Raw genomic sequence first — 16,159 nt, 5'->3', positions numbered from 1 at the left:
CCGGTTTATTTAACTTCCTTGTTTAATATATGCCTGAATCAAAATTATTTTCAAATTAATAATCAGCAACGTGACGGCCTAGCTATGGGGAGCCCTACCAGTCCTCTGATTGCTGATATATTCATGGATAACTTAGAAAATAAAATTTTATCTAGTACCTCACATCTTATTAAAAATTTCTTGTAATGGAAAAGATACGCTGATGATGTTTTGTGTATATGGACAGGGACTAAGCGTCAACTGAATTCCTTCCTCAAACTTATAAACTCTTTTCATAATAAGATTAAATTCACATTCATACAGGCATACAGGCATAAATTCAATCTTAAATTTTTTATACCTTACCTTATCGATCGTTAATAACAGAATTAATTTTAACATTTTTCGTAAACCCTCCTATACTGACGTTGTCATACACAGCACCTCCAATCACCCTATTTCACATAAGCACTCCGCATTCCATTCAATGGTCCATCGTTTAGTCACAATTCCAATGTCCGATAGTAATTTTGATAGTGAACTAAAACTAATTAAAACATAGCAGTAAATAATGGCTATGAATCAAATTTTATAGATTTAATCTTAAATAAAAAGCTAAAACAAATAGCCATTAATCGCTTCCTCTTTGCTAGTCCTTGTCCTCAAATCAATGATAATAATATTAATTATCAATGGCGGCGAATTTTATTTATTAATCACTTTTCTACCTTAGGTGTAAAAAACCTTCCTTCTGAAGTCAAACCGGCCTTTTATACTAATAACACTATAGGTAAATTTCTAATTAATTCTAAAGATAAGGACGATAAATTAAGTCATTCGGGGATTTATAAATTAAATTGCAATAATTGTTCGGCTTTCTATATCGGTAAGACATCACGTAATGTTAATATTAGGATAAAGGAGCATCTTCGTTGCCTCAATAATAACGGGTTTTCCGAATTCGCAAATCATTTGATCGATAAAGATCATACATTCTGTCATAGCACCGGTGCTAACATCTTACATAAAAACGGGCATGGTGACAGACTAAACAACTTAGAGGCACTAGAAATTAAAAAAGCTGTAAAAACCAAAAGTCAGATACTTAATAATCAATTAGACATATCAAGTAGTCCAATATTAGGTCTGTTTCCAATAAACCCATAAAAAAATCCCAGTTCTCATTACCTCCTTACCACCATGCCAGTTGATGCTTTGTTTCTCCCGATTTATTGATATAACCCATTAGTCTACATAATTATCTAGCGGTTTTTCCATTACTTGTGCACTTATGTTAATGTATTTTATGACCGTCTTTGTGTTGCTTATATTTGTATCATCTTGTCTCCCTCTATATTTTGTTATATATATATACACACATTATGTACTTCTTGTTTAGTATTAATTTGTACCCTGATGATGCTTAAGTAAAGCGAAACCGGTCGGTTCTTAAATTAATAAATATCCTGGTTTTAAAACAAAAAAGTATTTTATTTTATCAAACTGATATATTATTTTTATTCAAAATTATCAAATCTCTCATTAACAGCCCTGAATTATTGGAATTAATTTATATGAATGTACCTGCCAGACAAACTCGAAGCAAAGACACTTTTAAATGTAACAATAACCTCAATACTAACTACTCTATGTATTCACCAATTCCAAGAATTCATCACCTTGCAAACAAATACTGTGAACTTATTGATATATTTGGTGTTAGTAACTTTGTGAGTTTCAAAAGGCAACTAATTTCAGACCTATGTGCTAGTTATTAACTTGTATTATTTATATGCTATAAAAAAAGTCATGTCTCTATACCTTCCAACGTTTAACTCACATACTCCTTGGTTTATTTGTTATTTATTTTTTTGGACGCATATTAATTACTGTATGCATTTACGGTCATACTTGATATGTATATTATACTTTGATTTACTTTACCATTTCAAGTGATGATTCATTAAATGAAACTAAATTTTAAGCACCTGTTGACAAGTCAATTCAATTGGCTTAGCAAGACTTGTTTGTTGATATGTATTAACTATTTGGATTTTTGGATTGGATTTTTTCCAGGTTTTAAAATGGGAATGATTTTTTGAGTTTTCCAATCATCCGGAATTAGTCCCGTTTCAAACATATTATTAATAAGAGATAAGAAATATTCAACCGCCATATCAGAAAATGATTTAATGAAACTATAAAATATTCCATCGGGACCCGGAGCAGAGACAAAAAGGGCTCTTATCACTCGTTTCATCTCATCAATGGAGAAAGGAGCATCTAGCCAGTTAGAATGAGATAGATACGGCTTAATAGAAGGCATTTCTTCACATCCGGCAACTGATGGGGGGGCTATTTTAAATCCTATAAGAATTTCTTCTGATATATGTTTGATTCTCGGCGGAGAATACGATGATCCGAATTTTTTTAAGCTAGACCAAACTGAAGACTGGGGAGTTTCCGGAAACAGGTTCTCACAGAACTTCCGCCATCCAGCGCGCTTCTTATTTTTCAAAATTCGTTTGGTTTCTGCCTGGGCTTTTTTAACTAATAAAAATTTTTCTAGTGACATACCCTTACGAAAAGAGGAAATTGCTTTTTTTGAGAGTTAACGGAGCGAGTGCATTCCTCGTCCCACCACGGAGTAGAGTGTTTTATTTTAATGTTCGCATTGCGTTTCGGGATGGATTTTTCTGCTGCATTTATAACCATAGAAGGAACCATAGTATAAATGAATGAATATAACCATAGTATAAATGAATACTTAGATTGTTTGTCATATGCAGGATATCAATCATACATAAACTCACCAACAAGAGAAAATCTAAATAATTCCACGACTCTAGATCACATATTTATCAAAACACACAAACACGTTATAACTAAATCTTCAACTCTAAAAACAAACATCACTGACCACTACCCAACATTCTACGGACACAACATCTTAACCACAAATTCAAAAGAATACTCTAACACTGTTGAAATAAATGAAATTAATTAAGTCACATTAAACAATTTACATCATTCAGAAAAATGGGACAACATACTATCAATATCTAACCCAAATTCAGCATTAGAATTATTTTATAAAACTCTAGAAGCTTATATTTCGAAGAGTACAAATAAAATTGTCATCGCTAAGAGAAATTATAAAAAAATTAAGCCTTGGATCACTGTAGGACTAATAGTCTCTATTAAACAAAGAGATAAATTATACAAAGAGATGTTAAATTATCAAAAAGCCTGTCAAAAAAATAACACAAGAATTATGCCTTTCATGAAAACGAAATATTTAATGTATAGAAATTTACTAAATAGGTTAATAAGAAATTGCAAAAAGAAGTATTATTGTGAAAAAATTGATAGTGCAAAAAATGATACCAAAAAAACGTGGAATATTATTAACGAAATCACGAACAAAAAAAAAAGTATCAACCGATGTCAATGAGATTATAATAAATGAAAATATTATAACTGACAAATCGACTATTCAGAAAACTTTAAAAACTTTTTACTAATGTGGTAGATCAAGTACTTGAATCTTCTAGTAAAATTGATAATACAATACCCGTAGACTCATCTTTACACTTAGACTCAACTAACGATTCAATTAACTCCTTAGAATATTTTTCACCCATCACAACAGATGAAATTGATAAACACATTGACGGTCTAAAATCAACAAATTCTACAGGAATTGATGGTTTATCAGGTAACACACTAAAAAATAAAACATTACATTTTAACTCCATTGAAACATATTTTTAATATATCCTTAAAAGAGGGACATTTTCCCGAACAATTAAAAACCTCTATCATAATACCAATTCACAAATCAGGAGAAACGCACATAATAGACAACTACAGACCTATTTCCTTGGTCTCAAACCTCTCAAAAATATTTGAAAAATGTATCAAAAATAGAATAATGAATTACCTAGAACAAAACAAAATTCTGTCCCAAAATCAATATGGCTTCAGAACAAAACTAAGCACTGAAGATGCAATATTTGATCTGAATAAAAAATTATACACATCTGTTGATCAAAATAAAAAGAGTTTAGCTATATTCCTAGACTTAAGAAAAGCTTTTGATACGGTAAATCACAATCTACTAAAAAATGAATCAAATAGGTTTAAAAAATGATACACTAAAAATTCTTACTAGCTATCTCAAAGACAGAAAACAAAAAACAAAAATAGGGGATTTTTATATTACTGAAACATGAATAAAAAATGGAGTACCACAGGGAAACATAAACGATTTATGTGATGTTATAATCCCTGGTAAAATTGTATCTTACGCAGATGATACAGTAATAATAGTGAGTGGAAAATCCTGGCCTGAAACTTTTTTGAAGGCAACAAAATGTATTACATATGTCTCATCATGGCTAAAATGTAATAGACTCTTCTTAAACTATAATAAAACATTTTACCTAACCTTTTCTAAAAATAGTAAAAATATACCCCCTAATAACCTTAAAATTCGAATACATAACTTTAACTGTAATCAAGAAATATGCTCATCTTGCTTTGAACTCGGAAAAGTTGAAAAGATTAAATATTTAGGTATTGTTATTGATACAAAATTAAATTGGCAGTCACAAATTAATAATACCGTCTGTAAATTAAGATATCTTACATACACATTTTACAGACTAAAAGAAGTGCTCAATGTTGAAAAACTGAAAATTATTTATTTTTCTTTGGTGCAATCTTCACTCATATACGGAATAATAGGATGGGGCGGTGCGCTTAATGCACATATCAAACCTTTACAAATAATTCAAAATTATATCATCAAAGTTATGTATAGTCGGAAAAGAACATTTTCAACGGATGAGTTATACAAAGAATCTAAACTATTCTGTCTCCGTAAATTATTTATTCTGCAAACTATGAAATACATATTTAAAAACAAAAATAAATTCGAAATAAATTAAAACAGAACCAACATTAGAAATAATAATGTATTTTATACTCCCCAAACGAACACAAAACAAATGCAAACACACTGCAGTTTCATTGGACCTCGTACTTTCAATCTTTTACCGAAAAATATTCAAGTGATAACTAAACTTCCTCAATATTTAAAAGAATTAAAATTATGGCTTTTCGATACAGCAGTTGAAACTTTTTTTTTAATTAATTTGTATCAATTTATGTTTCTCATAAAATATTCACCATATATTACACTAAACACTTATAACTTCACTATACACTATTATAAACACTTTTTATACAAAACGCTAATAAAAAATGTAATCTTGTTTTTATTTTATATGCCCACAATTTGTTTATTTCTAGGTACAATAAAATTATAACTTAAATAAATTACCCACGCACAGGCTGCGCCTTAGTGGGTTCCCATTATTCTTATTGATTTATATAATATTGTATGTAATTAATGTAAAAATTGGGAAAAATAAAGGAATTAAAAAAAAAGTCTCACTTTGCATTCTGATGTCTCCTGGGGACGATTTTGTTAAATTAATAAGGTTATCTAGTTGAGAAGAGAAAGTGCTCCAATTCGCATCTTTCGTTCTATATTTGAGATTATTTTTAACTGGGGGGGAATAAGTGTTAATTTTTTTTATTTTTATATTAACTCCACACAGGAGGCCCTGAAGAAAATAATTTCCCTCAGGGCCTATGTCATCTTTGGGGATGCTGTGTGGAAGGTGGAGAGGAAGGAGTGAACATGGGTCTTGAAGAGTTCCATGTTGTAGGAGGGAGGAAACACAGAGGCCGGCAGTTCGTTCTACAGCCGAGCTGTTGAACTTAAGAACGAATCGTAGAAGCGACCCGTTCTCATGTGACAAATGTCAACTGTGTACAAATGTTGGGCGCGCGTTTGGCGTGTATCCTGACTACGCACTGGTGCCGAAGGGATCAATGACGCTAGTTCCTCAGAGCATCTTCCATTGTAATACCGATAGAACAAGGACAGCATACCTACCTGACGCCTGTGCTCTAAAGATTGCAGTCCGTTTGTTAAGATTTGGGAATCTATCAAACGGACCGCCCGTTTTTGCACAGAGTCAAGAGTTTTTTTCAGGTATTTAGGGGCTCCGGACCAGAGATGGCTGCCAAATTCGACAGTAGGGCGCACTTGCGATTTGTACAGGGTCAGCAATTGTGTATTATTAAAGTATCTGCGGGCCCTGTACCTGTACAGTACGCCCAGCTTCTGGGAGCCCCCGTACGTGAGCTGGTCACTTATAGTTAATAATAATAATAATAATAATAATGATTTATTGTCTTCTTTTCTTATTAACACATAGATATAATGATATCCTCACTGGGATCTCCCGTGCTGAGGATGTCATTTACATATTATAATTTAATTATAAGAAATTAATATTACAACAAAGTATAATGTAGTATATATATATTTTTTAAGTAATTTTAAAATAAGTAAGGTACTGTTTTTTGGTATAGTTCAGTTGATTCTGTTTTAGTCTGTGTTTGATTTCAGTAAATTTTCTATTTCAGATCTTCCTATGTTAAGTATCCAGCTTTTTATTTCAGATTTAAATGTTAAAGTGTTGAGGTTTTTGAGTGTGAGTGGTATTTTGTTGTAGAGTTTAATACTGTGATATAAGAAGCTTTTTTGCCCAAAAGTTGTATTTGTAATTATTTGTTGGATAAGTTTTTGATCATGAGATCTAGTGTTTCTATTGTACGTGTTTGTTGTTATTTCTTGTGTTTTGTGTTTATGAATGTAAATGAGTATAGTTTTAGAATATAGTTGTTTAATAGACATGATGTTAAGATTGGTGAAGATTTCGTTAGTGCTAGTTCTTACAGGAACTTTCAGTATAATTTTCATTATGGCTTTTTGAGATTTGATAAGTGGATTTAGTATGTTTTTATTTGCACTGCCCCATCCGATAATACCGTATTCTAACAGTGATTGGCAGAGAGCCATGTAGATTTTGATTAAGTCTTTTTTAATGAGCACATTCCTGATAGTTTTGAAAAAATAACTAAGTTTTTTAATTTTATTATCTAAATAGCTAATGTGATTGGTCCATTTTAAATTCCCATCTATTTTTAGACCTAGATACGTTATATGGTCAACATTTTCTAATGAGGGACAATTACAATGCTCATTTAAGTGATGCGGGCTATGAATTTTCAAGTTATGGTTTTCTTCAGAGTTTTTTGTATTTTTTATTTTGAAAGTGATGAATTTGGTTTTATTAGCATTTAGTGTAAGTGAATAGTAGTCTAGCCATTTTTTAATCCTGTTTAGTGTGTCTTCTGCTTTCTTAAATGTTTCTGTCCAATTATTCCCATTTATAAGGAGAACAGTATCATCCGCAAAACTTATGATTTCTCCGTCACATTCTATGTGGCATAGATCATTAATGTATATTAGGAACAGAATCGGACCCAGAATACTTCCTTGAGGCACCCCGCATTTGACATCAATACACTCACTGGTTATGTTGTTAAGTTTCACAGTTTGCTTTCTATTTCCCATGTAGCTTTTAAAGAATATCAGTTCATTATCAGTGATCCCTATGTTAACTAGTTTTTCAAAAAGATGTTGGTGATTTATTGTGTCGAAGGCTTTAGAAAGGTCGAGAAATACTCCAATGCATTTTTTATGTGAATCTAGAGAATTTTTAATATATTCAATTACTAAAGCTATGGCGTTGGATGTTCCTAGATTTTTTCTGAAACCAAATTGTTTTGGTGATAATAGTTTATTTGATTCTAGGTAATCGATGAGTTGAGTTTTAACTGTTATTTCTAAGATTTTAGATAATGTGTTCAGGATTGTGATTGGTCTGTAGTTATTGATATCTGTACGATTTCCTGATTTAAAGATTGGTGTAATAGTCCCTATTTTGAGTTGTGATGGAAATCTGCTTTCCGTAATAGATTTGTTTATTAGAAAGAGTATCGGTTCGGTAATTTCATCTTGTATAAATTTTAATGTTTTCATTGTGATTTCATCACTACCAGATGAAGATGTTGGTTTGAATTTAGAAAATATTAGTATTAGTTCTTGTTTAGTGATTTGTTTTAGAGCAAATTTAAACCTTTGTGGATTTGGGTGTTTGTTTATTTTTGGGTTATAGTGTTGGGGTTTGGTTATTTTATTCGCTAAGTTCGAGCCTATGTTTGCAAAAAAGTTGTTTGTGTAGTTAATTAGTTGATGTACGTTTTTGTTGAGCGAGAGTGTGCCGTTCTCTGTGTTGATTTCTTCCAATGGGTTTGCTTTGTTTTGATTTGTGTAGGTGATTTCTTTAATTATTTGCCAGAGAAGTTTTGGATTATTATTGGATTGATGAATTTTAGATCTGTAGTAATTTTGTTTGGCCGATTTAGTAAGATTGGAGCAGATGTTTCTATAATTTTTGTAAAATAGTTTTAAGGAAAGGTCGTATGGATAGTTTTTTACTTGCTGATGGAGCTTGTCTCTTTTTCTTATACATTTTAGTAGGCCAGGTGTGATCCATGCTTTTTTGATAATTTTATTGTGTGAATATGTGTAAGTTTTTATTGAGGTGTGGTTATGTATTTTTAATTGCAATAGTTTAATAAATAATTTCCAAGCATCTTCAAGGTCTTCAGCTTTATATATTAATTCCCAGGTTTCAGTTTTTAGTGAATTTTTTAGTTCGTTGTAGTCTATAACATGTCTATTCCCCGTTAAATTTTGAGTCGATGGTCGATTTTCCTTTGCATGGATGTTAAAAATTAAAGTGTAGTGATCAGTGATAGTGGATTGATGTATGATTGTGGAATATTTTTTATTTGTTTTTGTCATTATGTGGTCAATGCAGGTTTGCGAGGGGATTGATTTATTAATTTTGTGATCCACTCTTGTTGGTTCCCTTACAGCGGCAGTCATCCCGTGGGAGAGGAGTAGTAATTGGTATTCCTGTGTTTGTGGATGTACCAAGTATATACCAAGGATATACCAAGCATATCAATGGAAGGCCTGTTCGGAAGATTGCTTCCGTTGAAGGAGACTAGATTATCATTTGAATCCCTTTTAGACGTAATCAGACAGGATTGAGTCTTTGAAACATTAAATTCGACGAGATTATTTTTAACCCAGGAGGAAATACTCTCGAGATAACCGTCCATTCTCTGCTTCAAAGCCCTCCGAGCCGTTGGAGTTTGTGTGCCCTTTGGGGGCTTGTCAAACAAAAAGCTATCATGAACTGTACTGTCATCCGCGTAACAATGAATCGGTGCACATGTCAAAAGCTCATTGATGTGCAACAAAAACAAAGTCGGAGACAGAACCGATCCCTGTGGGACGCGAGGATTTATGGAGTGCGAGGAAGAGGTGAAACCGTCAGCAACCGCCTGAATCGACCTATCTCTTAAAAAGTCAGCAATCCACGCACACAGGGATGCGGGAAGTCCGTAAGAAGGCAATTTGTTGACAAGTCCTCGGTTCCAGAACCGGTCAAAGGCCTTGGATATGTCTAGTGCGACCGTTTGGGTCTCACCGTGACGTTCCAAGCACCGCCCCCAAACATGCGTCACATACGCGAGAAGATCACCGCACGAGCGGTTCCGCCGGAATCCGTATTGACGGTCGTTGATAATTTTATTCTTCTCGAGGTATGTGAGCAGTTTGTCGTTGATCACACGTTCCATCACTTTGGACAGAACTGATGTGATCGCTATGGGGCGGTAGTTGGCTGGGTTGGAGCGGTCACCTTTCTTGGGAATAGGGTGAATGACCGCTTTTTTCCAACCAGAGGGCACAGTGCCACACTTCAGGGACATTTTGAAGAGCTTTGTCAAAACTGGAACTATTTCCGCAGCACACCTCTGCAATAGCAGGGCAGGTATTCCATCAGGTCCACTAGCTTTGTTAACATCGAGCCCCAGTATGACGTGGAGTACATCCCGATGCCGGATCCTCAGCTTTTTCATATAGAAGCCGCAGTGAGGAACCGACGGCGGAACAGCACCTCCATCGTCGAGGGTCGAGTTTTCCGCAAACATTTTCCCTAATAGGTTTGCCTTTTTGGTGGCGGTGTTTGCTAGTGAGCCGTCAGGTCTGGTAAGAGGTGGCAAACTGGGTTTGCAAAAATTTCGACCTATTGAGCCCGCAAGCGACCAGAATGCTCTGCTGCCATGCGGGCAGAGCATTGATGGTGGAAGCGGATTATAATTGGGAAATGATCACGAGAGAGGGGATCGTTTAGGATGTCCCAAGAACATTTAGATGCTAACGAATACGAACAAAGAGATATATCAACAGCACTTTTCCGTTGATGAGGGGGGGTGAATCTGGTTGGAGTTCCGTCATTTAAAAAAAATAGGTTATGGGTATCAATAAAATCTAAAAGATTGCGGCCAGAACGATTTGTTATTTCGCTACCCCAAGAAGGGGAATGTGCATTAAAATCTCCAAGGATCATATAAGGGGAACAAATCTGGGTTAAGATTGGTGCCCATTCATTTTTAATAAAAGTCGTAGAGGGAGGAATATATATTGACAATATTGTGATATCAGATAAGACAGCTGCTATTATCTGGATATCGTCGGAGGGAGTATGAATATTAATTTGTTTAAACGGGATAGAATTATGGATTATCACAGCCGTGCCGCCTTCACCATCCGGTTTGTCGTGTCTGAGACAATAATAACCTGGAATTCTTAAGTGAAAGGAGGGTTTTAACCACGTTTCAGAAATGGCGGCTACTGAAACGTCGTGTTCGTCGAGTAATTGAATTAGGTCAGATTTGTTGGCGAAGAGGCTTCTACTGTTCCACTGAAGAATTTTGTTCAGTTTCGAAGCCATTGGGGAGGCAAGATTTAATGTAATCGGCAGCGTTGGATGGTACAGTATTGTTGTTTGTAAGGATAGAAATTAAAAGGGTAATTAAAGTTTGTATAAAAGAATTATTATTCATTATTTCGGGGAGAGCAGGAGGGGAAGTATTACCATTAATGGCACACCCATTGGGCGTCTGGGATTTGGCATTCCCATTCGGGCTGGCCAAAATATTATTCAATTGTTTTTTATCAAGGTAAGGTGTATATTTTGGGTTGGGTTTGACTGGCTTGAGGATGGTTTCTCTGTGAGAAGATGACGTAGAATTCAAAAAGGTGGTTGTTTGGAAAGGAGTTGAGGATGTGATGTTTTGGACACTCACATAAAATAAACGAAACGAACGTGCTCAAAAAAAATTTTGTTTAGACAACGACGGGAGAATTATGGACAGACAGGCCTGGAGTAAACACATTCACACGGGACAGGGCGCAGGGACGGGCAGTCAGGTTTGGAACTTGAGTGCGTTGACAGCTCCATGAAATCGATACAAATGAGAAGTGTTGTGTGAAATTGCAGTGAATTAGTGGATCCAGATGGTGTTAATAGTATTGTGGAATTTTGAACTAAAGCGAAAGATTATTGATCCGGTGCTTGTGTGAAGTGAAAGTGGTTCGACTCAGTGAGAAAACAATTAATAATAATGACAATAATAATAATTGGATAATTTGTAGAGCGCCGTTTTGTAAAAACCCACCTCAGGGGCGCCAGGTGTTGTGCAATCGCGATTGTGTTATAAAGTTGTGTTGATTTAAACGTGATTTCGTATACAGTTCGAACTAGATTGCTTGTCTTAAAAACATGAAAATAATAAAAATATTGATTGCGTTTTAAAATAGAGTGAATGTACTTAAAGGCAGGAAGTGTTTAATCGGGCTAAGTTATTGATTTGGCGAGATGGCATTCTATCCACGGAGACCGAAAACCAGAGAATCAAATAGATTATTAACTGTGGGTTCGAATCCTAACAGATTAGGGAGGTACAATTTTATTTACAGGAATATTTAATTACCCTTTTATAAGCGTAGGGAGGAGGTCGAAAATTAAAGTGATTTAGCTATATAGTGTAACCAGGTAAGTTTCACACGAGGATTTGGAGGTGACTAACAGGGTGAGTTTTTTTATATTATTTATTAAATTTCAGAGGACCCTTTTAATAATAGGATACAACCGAGGTACAGGAACCGAGTTTGCAACGCCTGCAACCCAAATAATCTTCCCATAAGAAGGGATACGCTAGACGCATTGTCAATCTGCTGTGAGCGAGAGACGAGTCAACGACCTTTTCATATATAGGCCGAGAGGCGCGGAGTACAGTCAGTCAAAGGGGAAGTTTTGCTAGCGTATGCCGTCCCAAATTGAAAGCGATCGGATACAACCAGACGGAACAAAATGAAAACTTTTCTTCTGTTATTTGACCTTCTAATTTAATACTTTCATCTATTGTTTGACTTTCTAAGTTACGAATTGGGATGCACAAAAACAAATCTAAAGTCGAAAGAGGGAGATGGTAATCTCCGAAATAAAACTACCAACCGAACAACTTTTCTCAACAGGTATCTTTCGAGAGGTAGGCAGCCTCTTTAAATTAAATGCAAAAAATCAAACCAATTATCCGTTTATACCTTACCTGAGAGGATAGGTATTCAGTAGAAGTTACCCATACCTAATACACGAGGATGCTAGTAACCTCATAAAATAAATACTGGAACCAAATATTAAAATACAGACAGTCCTCATCCCAAATTTGGCATATCGAGTAGACCTTACATATATCTCACATGATAATTGGCTGAATGGGTAGGCACACAACCTATCGTTAATAAGCAGGCAGAATGTCGACAAGATCGTCGTGTGTTATATGTGTATTGACCTAGAAAGGGATGTAAATCCCCGACGGCGTGGGAGTTACAACGTTTTCTGGAGGTGGCACGTAACTTAGGACCTTGCGTGTCACATTTTCGCGACTAGATTCGTGACAAGGGATGTCATGGTTTTCCCCTTCTACACTCAGTAAAGTAGATTTATCCTGGAGGTGTTTGAGATTGGGGCAATTCTGAAATTGGTGAAGAGACCTGGTTTCCTTTATTCTGGCGTGAAGGTTGCCGATTTGGAACAAGGGGAGACCCGGCCGGTTGTGATATCCAGACACGCAGATATCGATCGCCTTGCTCAAATTATCATCCATCAGTTTTGTTTGGTAAGCGGAGGAGCCAATCTTAACTTGAAAAAAAATTCATTTCCTTTCCTCTCCTTCCCCTCCCAAAATATATACATGGATGGCGCCGACAACTAACACCATAAATTTATCGTATGTATATCACATATATAAAATCTAACACTTTATTATATTCACATTACCCTACGATAGGTAGAATCGAGTAGCTAGGGGGGGGTGAGTAGGCGACTTAGAAGATAAGGTTTATAAAATGGTTTTTGAAAAACAGCGGTAATGGATTCAACTCACTCTATCTCAAAAGAACCAAGGGATACCACACAAAACATAAATAACTAGGTTTCTAAACCGAGAAACAAAAACCCAACACAACGTTCGGTGAAGCCTTTTTATACTGAACCGTCACGTGAAATGAGTACGTTCAAGGTCGTACGTCACGTAGACAAACTAGGATGTACACACTTGAAGGGGTGTTTAATAAAGAAAAGACGGCAGGGAGGACCTTCCTACCCCGGATATATATATAACCAAAGCCTTATGGAAAAGTTACCTACGGGACTTAAGGAAAATGTATCGTAGAAAGAAGAGAAGGAAAAGTTTGAAGTGATAAAGGGCACATCATTACAAGGACGATGTCATCTCTGCGAATGATGTTTTCGCAGGAGAGATTAACTTTGAGGCCTGGATGTACGAAATGTTGTCGGTAGCCATTTTATGTTTTATGTTCTTCTGTCTTGTTAATTCCGGACAGGCTAGACTGACCGCGGTATGTGCACCCGAACAGTTAATGCAAATGGGATCATTGGAAGATTTCGGACATTGATCAAATGGGTGACCTTCTCCGCAATAGTAACAACGTGGGGGGGAGCGGCATACGGATTTCGAATGTCCGAACCGGCAGCAATTGAAACATTGAATTGTTGGAAATTTATAAACTTCGACGGGAAGCGAGGTATAATAAATTAGCACACGACACGGTAGGGATTGTCCCTCAAATGTAACAACAACAGATTGGGAAGGTTTCCAGATCGTGTTTCCATCAGTAGAATCCTTGTAGTTCAGTTGACGTACTTTTAATACTTTCAGGATTCTATGGGAATTATTCAAAGCATCAACAATTTCAGCCTCTGGGATCTCCGCAGGAATTCCTCGCACAAGAGCCATTCTCGAAAGGTTAAATGTAGGGATAAACGATTTATATTTATGATTTGAGAGCGAGTCAATTTAAAAAAAAAATCCATTTGCGGAAGCGGCAGTGTTAAACTCGATAGATAATTTATATCGCCCTTCCGGTTTAATTGAACCGTTAACAATACCAAGGTTATTATTTTTTGAGTCAAATACGAATTTTCCAAAATCTAAAGGATGAATAAGTTTTCCCTGTTCAGTTCTCTGAACACTAACGATAAATGGACCGGAAGCTGAAGCAGGATAAAGTAAGTCAGTACTTTTTGCATTATCGCTAGTTAAAGTACTTGGCTGGATGTAACTGTTAAATAACTGATAGATTGTTATTTACAGACTTGGTGGGAACACAATAATAGAACGCGTGTTCCAATATAATAATTTATTAACGATTAAGTGCGGATTGTCTACGTCTTATCTCTGAGCTGTCGGTTTGGTAAAGAGGGCAAGCAGATGCATCCGTCATCTTTTATACCCCTATCAGTCATCTCGCTCTTACGCATTCAACAAGCAGGCGTAACACCAAAAACCTTTCTTACATCCTCCCCTACTAAAATTGAATGCCCCTATCTATATATATCATACCCTATTACTACATATTTCATTTACAATTTTATTTTATATATTTCATTTACTTAACAATTAACACAACATATTTTTTTTTATAAAATTAACTATCATATGCCGCGTTTCTTTCTGCTTCCCTTCTCTTGTCTCGTCGCCCGTCCACTCCTCCTCCTGGACTGCGAGGTCCTCATCTTGGCCGAAGTCTTCCCTGCCATGGGTTAGACCTGAAACATGGAAAAACAGTATTAGAGTCACTTCTATTATGTAACATACCTGAGAGATTAACTTCATCCGTCGACAGTTCCCTAGTGTCAGACGTACCGACTTCCGGCTTATCTCCCTCCTGCCATGAAACATGTAATTTCTTTATCTGGTCTAAATGTCTTTTCCACACCATATTAGACTTGTTAATTTTTATGATAAATATTTTTCTACCTTTTTTTTCAACAATAACCCCAGGGACCCATAACCTATTACCCTGAGCTCTGAAATCTCTAGTCATCACTTTCTGACCTATATTCAAATCTGACTTATTTCTACCCTTATATTGTCTTTTCTGATTGACTTGACTCTGAATAACCTTTCTTATTACTTTTTGTTGACGAGTAGAACTTGAAGTATTCGTTCTTTCCTCAACCTTCCTAGGAATCAGAGAGTCAAATACTGTTCTAATTTTTCTTCCCATTAATAATACAGATGGTTCACACCCTGTTGTTGCATGAACGGTATTTCTATAGTCAGTTAAAAAGTTACCTAACTTTTCTTTATAATCTGAAGGAAATCTATTATTTTTACAATTTTTTTTAAGAAAATTTTTACAGGTTTTAACAGCATTCTCAGCTTGCCCATTGCTACTCGGGTGGTTAACTGGACTAGTAATATGTTTCATACCATTTTTCTTACAAAAATTTTCAAAATCCTCAGAACAAAAACACGTACCATTATCACTAACTAAAGTTGCTGGAAAACCAAATTGTGAAAATAATCTATGAAGTACTTCAACATTTTCTTTTGAAGACAGACTGTTCACTTCCAGACACTCGATCCACTTCCAAGAAGAGTCTATCACAATCAAAAAGTTTTTATTATGTAAGCTACCATGATCAATATGCACCCTGAACCATACTTCAGGTTCATAAGGCCATACTGCAAATGAACTCTTTTGTGATTCTGGTTTAATTTCTAAACAATCTCTACAATTTTCTGTTATTTTCTCCAAATCTAGATTAATTTTTGGCCACCAGACAAAGCTTTTCGCAATGCCTTTAGTCTTAAAAACCCCTAAATGAGATCTGTGTAACATCTTTAAAACTTCTTGTCTTAAAGACTCAGGAATAACAACTCTATGTTGATATAAAATACACCCATTTATCAATGACAATTCCAACCTTTTTTCCCAAAAAACTCTAATAAATTTAACATTTTG

General features: G+C 35.2%; 1 long non-coding RNA gene across 1 annotated transcript; it reads right to left on the bottom strand.

Moving 5' to 3' along the window:
* Nucleotides 1-14,533: 14,533 nt before the first annotated feature.
* On the bottom strand, nt 14,534-15,768 carry LOC149411678 (uncharacterized). Its single transcript, XR_016304802.1, has 2 exons — nt 15,055-15,768; nt 14,534-14,957 (listed from the first exon to the last, which is right to left on the bottom strand). It is a non-coding gene; the product is annotated as an uncharacterized LOC149411678 (long non-coding RNA).
* Between the last annotated feature and the right edge of the window lie 391 nt (nt 15,769-16,159).

The sequence above is a fragment of the Hesperophylax consimilis genome, chromosome 25, assembly GCF_061612785.1.
Source record: "Hesperophylax consimilis isolate HC1 chromosome 25, BYU_Hcon_1.0, whole genome shotgun sequence".
Taxonomy (NCBI): domain Eukaryota; kingdom Metazoa; phylum Arthropoda; class Insecta; order Trichoptera; family Limnephilidae; genus Hesperophylax; species Hesperophylax consimilis.
Note: the sequence above shows the minus strand (reverse complement) of the source record. Positions and strands in the feature narration are given on the sequence as shown.